This window comes from Pelodiscus sinensis, chromosome 8 (assembly GCF_052426305.1).
Source record: "Pelodiscus sinensis isolate ZL-2025 chromosome 8, ASM5242630v1, whole genome shotgun sequence".
NCBI lineage: Eukaryota > Metazoa > Chordata > Testudines > Trionychidae > Pelodiscus > Pelodiscus sinensis.
In genome coordinates this window covers 11,469,160-11,475,261 of record NC_143059.1, presented here as the reverse complement: position 1 = coordinate 11,475,261, position 6,102 = coordinate 11,469,160, and the positions used below count along the sequence as shown (strand labels likewise).

At 46.3% G+C, this 6,102-nt stretch overlaps 1 protein-coding gene and 1 long non-coding RNA gene across 2 annotated transcripts in view; both read left to right on the top strand.

The window, feature by feature from the left end:
• The window catches only part of LOC142830369 (uncharacterized), a 28,709-nt gene extending 23,553 nt beyond the window's left edge, over positions 1-5,156 (top strand). Inside the window, exon 2 of the long non-coding RNA XR_012905557.2 lies at positions 214-5,156. This is a non-coding gene — a long non-coding RNA (uncharacterized LOC142830369). The remainder of the gene's footprint in view (positions 1-213) is intronic.
• The window catches only part of ZCCHC24 (zinc finger CCHC-type containing 24), a 175,269-nt gene that overhangs the window by 68,684 nt on the left and 100,483 nt on the right, over positions 1-6,102 (top strand). The gene's annotated exons all lie outside the window — the stretch shown is intronic.

Below are 6,102 nucleotides of genomic sequence, written 5' to 3'. Positions count from 1 at the left end.
GAAAAAATTCCTAACTGTCAGGGTGGTCAAATATTGGAATAAATTGCCAAGGGAGGTGGTGGAATCTCCCTCTCTGGAGATATTTAAGAACAGGTTAGATAGACATCTGTCAGGGATGGTGTAGGTGGAGCTTGGTCCCGCCTTGAGGCGGGGGGCTGGACTCGATGACCTCTTGAGGTCCCTTCCAGTCCTATTATTCTATGATTCTATGAGGTGGCTGCCTTTCGGGAACTGAGTAGTGCTGGTAGTTCATCTAGCACTAAAGCCCTCTTGCCAGTGTAGTGCCAGGGAAGAAAGAGCTGCCAGGAATACTGCTTGGAAACCAGTCGTGTGCTTCCTAGCTAGTGCACATTGCTAGACCACAACCTGGGCTTGATGTACCCATTGTTGTCATTGGGGGTGTTGCCATTGACTTAAATGATCGTAGGATTGGACTCCAAGCATACTGGCCAGCAGTCTTGCAAAATGTGGAGACGACGACTTTTTTCCCCACTCGTATTCCATCTGGCACGTAAGCTCGTTAGGGCGGGAACTGCCCCTTATATGAGGTTTGTACAGTGGAGCCCTGATTGCATGGGAGAGCCCCCAAGGCACTGCAGTAATACAAATTGTAAACAATGGCAGTAATTTCATTTCTGGTTGCTCTGCCTGCTCCCTTCAGAAGGTAGGTAGGATTGCTGCTCTGTTTCTGCACAGGGGAGCGGATGCAGGAAATAATAATCCCCGTCACCCAGCACACCCACTTAACAAAGGGCAGGATCTGGCCCAGGTTAGCAAGGCCAAGAAGGATAAATTTAGATCACCCAGTGTAACCCTGCTCCCGTCAGTCTTTTCGTAGGAGTGCGAATGGCACCGTTCCCATGAGCATTTTCTCTAGCCTGTCCATGATTATCTGTTGTGTGGCCCTGAAAACAATGCTGTTCATGCCAGCCTGCCTGCCTTACAGCTCTCTCTCACCTTGGCTAGCCGCAAACGCTCCTTTCTGTGCAATAAAGCTTCTAAAAACAAACGTGGCGGCGGGTGGGGTTTTATGTGGCGCTGCCTGTGAGTTGGTCCCTTCCTCCCACCCCCACAGCTATTCTGTCTGTTTCGCAGTGACGCTCAGAGGTTTCGCCTCCCCTAGGGTGCCTCTAGGCAGCACCCTAAACTCGAAACAAGAGATGCACGTTGCGTTATGCAAATTGCGTATTTTATTTTGAATCTATTTCGAAATGTTGACGTTTGGCGCGTCTACACAGCATCCAGTTTCGAAGTAACAGGCTGTTTCGAGCCATCCCTTATCCCGCGTGCAATGAGATTTAGCAGGATGGAGAAACCGCGCACCCGTTGTTTTAAAAAATATTTCAAAATAATGGGCGGTTTGTGTAGACACAGGGTAGTTATTTCAGGATACCTCTGGTATGCTGAAATAGCCGTGGGGTGTAGATACACTCCTAGTTAGACTCACCCATAGGAACATAGGTGCACATTTCTGCACTCACCTCACAGACTCTGGGAGTGTACTCTACAGACAGGTGAGGGTCAGGTACCAGGCTGCTGCAGTTTTAACCACAGCTGTTTCCCAGACGATAAAATTAGGCTGCTGCCTTTGTATCTCTTCATTACAACAAGATGCAAAAAACAGGCCCTGTTCTCAGCTGTGGTAGCCACACTTTTTAAAAAATTGTAGCAAAAAGCCAACATTGCGGACTCCCACCTGCAAACCCTTTCACAGCCTTATCTAGATTTGAGCTCCCAGGCTGCATTGCAGGGACCAGACCACAGAGCAACATGCTGAAGTTTACACTGGGCTGCGGTTTCTTTGTGTTCAAATGAAAGAACAGTTTGTTCCATTCAAGAATTCTGTGCCTTACGGGGAAGACAACAACATGGTGCCAGACACCTATTGCACAGTTTTACATGATTGCTAGTGTGCTAACGAGGAGGTAAGGACAGGAGTAAGTGGTGATGCTGTTTTAGCCTTGTAGAGTGGTATTTATATGACATTTCCTCTCGTGGGCTCTCAAAAGGAATCACACCGATTTTTTGCTATTGTTTTATTCATCATAAGCTTAGAAGGACCAAATTTGCACCAATACTAATTTCACTGTACTTACAACCCAACGGAAAAAGATTTCCATTGATGATAATTGAAATGGACAGTTAGGCAAAGTAAGAAAAACGCTTCTTGAGAACTTATTTGTGTTTGATTTAAGGATATATATTTAGCTTATTTTGACAGGTAATGTCGCCAAATAGTGTTTTAATGGAGCTTTAGCTTTTTGAATCTCAACACCTACTGTCATTAGTTCTTTCAGTGGGGTTCACATTTCTTTTGTAGTGAGTATCCCTTAAAATTACTTTGTAGTATTAGGGGGTTTTATGGCAATCTCTCTGACCCCAAAGAAAGGGCTAAAGTTCTGGTTTAGTCTGGTAATGGGAGCGTGCTCCAGTTCAGCAGAGATTTCTGGTGACTTTCAGATTCAGTCGACAGTGTTTTTGCCCATCCCATTTAACCCTCGCTGGCACGAGAGATTGCTCTGCTGCCATAACAGAGGACCATGTCAGAGACCAGGGTTCAGGAGAGAGGCTGGGAGCTGGAAGCACTGAGGTTCTTTCACTTTTCCAGATTGGGAGGGAGCTGCAGCTTGTGCTGTTTCCTTGCATCATTAGAAGATGGTGGTGGAAGCATGTCTTGCAACAAGACGAGCCACAGGAATGAAGGTAGCCATCTGGAGCTGGGTAGGGTTGAGTCACCGAATCAAGTAAAACAGGAATGTCTCTGCAAAACCTTGGTCTGAACCAAATCCCAGCTGACCTGTTCTGGAGGATTGAAAAAGTTTAGCTTTTTCTCATCATCTCCTGTACCTCTGCTGTGCCAGCAGGAACAAGGAGCAGACCTGATGAGTACAGGAAAAGTTGTTCTGGTGTAAACATCCTATCAGAAGGTACGAGGCAATAACCATCTGAAGAGCGTTCCCTCCCTCCCTTTTACTTTTGCAGATTGCAGGGATTGGGGTAGGAATCTGAACCCAACCTCTGAACCTCCCCCCCCCCCCCAAATCACAATGGGATTAGTTGAAAGAAACAGTTGAGTCCAGACTAAAATAGTGGCGGGAAGTCTCATTCCTAACCCCCGCCTGAGCTAGGCCAAATTCTTTCAGTCACTGTCCTAGGGGAGCGAGTACAGGATGGCTTGGAAGAGAGTTTATACTCAAAGACTAGTGCTTCTTGGCAGGATGCAGTGAAAAAAGGTAAGCTATTGCTTTTTTGATGTAACTGGAGCTGTGATCGGGAAGCACTCCCTGTCCCTGGAATCTGGATTAGCGCTGATTGTGTAACATTGGAAAGAACAGAGTGAATTTTATAAATTTATGGTCTGTGTGATGAAACTTGGTAGTTCACCCACTTGCACTGTCTTTTGCCTTAGGCCAAGTCTACACTATAAACTTAAATGGGTATAACTACGTTGCTCAGGGCTGTGGAAAAACTACCTCCCGGAGCATCACAGTTATATTGACTTCACTCCCCAGAAAAGACAGTCCTGTGTCAATGGGGGAAGAAGGTGGCTTGTTCTGTCAACATAGCTACCATCTCTCACAGAGATGGCTTAACAAAGATGAGACAAGCACTGGTGCAGCTGCACCACTGCAGCGTTTTAATTGTAGATCTGCCCCTTAATCTGGCACAGTTTTATCTAGAACAGGGAGCGGACAGACTTGTGGGGCCCCTGGGGCAGGTGCAGGGGGGTTGCTCCATGCTCCCGGTAGGAGTGGGGCCTCAGGTGGAATGGGGCGGGGCTTCAGGTGGAAGGGGGCGGGGCCAGAACAGCAGCCCTCAGTGCTGTCCAGAGTGTGCTGCCTGAGCTCTGGAGCGTGCCACACGGCACTCTAGCGGTGATTTAATAGGGCCGAGGATTCCTTCAGCAGCAGCGGCCAGGGGCCCCAGGCCTCTCTGAATCATGAGGCCATGGGGCATTTGTCTCCTTTGCCCTCCCCTGGCCAGCAGGCCTGATCTAGAAACAAAGGTGTTAAAACTGCTATGAGTGTGTCTGTGCACAACTGTGATATCATGTCATAGGCCAGAGCAATACCTCAACATGGCCTGTATCCACCCTGCTGCATCACTGAGATCTCCACTGGGGTCATCAGTAAAGTGGACAAGTTCTCCATGATACGCTGAAATGTTTTGTTTCCCTTTGAGTCTACAGCTGGCTTTGGCATGTTTGTGGGCTTGCAGAGTTAGCAGGGAGCGGATCAAGGACTCTGGATCAAGTGTGTATTTATGAAAGGCTGTGTTCATGGGTCGCTGTGCAAACAGCTATGGCCTCAGTGAGTGAAGACAGAGAGAGTGCATGCTCATTAGCGCTTTGGAAGGGAGATGTTTTTGCTTTACACTTCTTTCCATTCTGAGTGGAAGTTACTTGCTGATAAATTTTAGTTACCTAGGTCTGCTCAGATTCTCTCTGAGGCTTTGTTTTAATGCTAATTTTTTGGCTGCTGTTTAGGAGTCCCAGCGTCTGCAGTTCAAATTCTCTGCAGCCATAACTCCCCTCAGTTCAGCGGAGTTACCCCAGCAGTGAATGGTCGGCTCAGTTTATACTGTTGTCTTTCCTTATTTAAGTGCTGCTGCCTCATGCTTGGCAGTGTACATCAAGGGTTCTCGGCCTTTCTGTTTTGTTTTTTTTCTGAGCTCTCCCCGCCTCATCTCCCCCATGCTAAAAATTGTCCATGGCCCCGCTGTGCCACAACCACAGTTCTCTGCATATCAAAGCCAGGCCTGATGGTCAGAGCAGGAAGCAGGTGGTTACCCTGGGCACTATGTCACAAGGGGGAACCGCAAAGCTAAGATGCTCAGTGCCCTTAGGCTGCAGTCTTGCATGGTCCTGCCATGAGAGCAGGACCTCTCAGGGTCCCTGCCAGTTCTATGATTCTATGGTGGGACTTTTGCTTTCTGCCCTGGGCCTAAGTGAGTCTGACAGCCACTCTTGGTGGCACCCTGAAACATGCTCACGGCCCCCCAGGGGACTCCAGACCACTGGCTGAGAACCACTGACGTATATGACCAGAATCTAAGGCAGTATCTGTCCAGAAAAACTTACATTAGAAAAGAGAAACATAACAAGACACTCGAGGAAACTGATAAATCTTTCTAACCAATCAAATGCCCTTTCCTGGGGTGTTAATGAGCTTATAGTCCATTTTGTGTCATTTTACTACATCCTCTTGCAAGGTGTAATGCTCATCATTGTGGCTGTAAGCAGCAAGCCATAGAAACAGTTCCTCCAGGGTAAATTAAATACCAGTCAGTGTTGCGTGGCTGTTTTTCTCATTAGTTTGTACACACGAACATGTCATTCCCACTAGAGAATTACACAATGGCTTAGAAATGCTCCATTTTGGGAGGATGGTCCACTTTGAAGTGTTCAAGCTGTGCTTTGAGCTCTCAGCTAGTAAAACTTATTCTTGGGTTTGTCACCATTGCAGTGAATCATAGATTCCTCAAAATTATAAATGGAACATGTGTATTGGGTCTTCTAGTCCATACTACAGCCAGTAGTAAATTTTCCCCCAAAATATATTCTTTAATAATGTTCAGTTTAAAATGAATTGTCGACAAGGTTTCGGCAACTGCATTTTCAATCAGCTCCACAGATGAATTAATTTCTCTTTCATGCTTTTGGCTGTCTGCTGCTAAAAGGGAACAGCTTTTGTAAACCAGAGCACAGAGCAATTGCAACATTCTGGCAGTGAGAGGTGGAAACATTTCTTTCGTTACCTCTATCTGACTGTGAAGGCCTTTCATCCTACAACACTTGCATGCCCATAAAAATAAAAGCAAAGGCAGGTCCAAACCATTGGGCACTCATGCAATTCAGCATATCAGATCATGCAAATCCATGTGACCTCCAAGAGAGAGAAATATTTATATTTATACCAGCAAACTTTTTTCAAAGAGCAATAGAAAAGTTTAATTGGTTTTGTTTTTGGCGGCATAGTGAACTTGGAACGCAATGCCATTGTGTTAGTTCAGAAGAATCTGAACATGTAATTTCCTAGAACTAAAGGTGAAACTGACAAGTTTCCATTTCATAGAATTATAGAATAGTAGGATGGGGAGGGA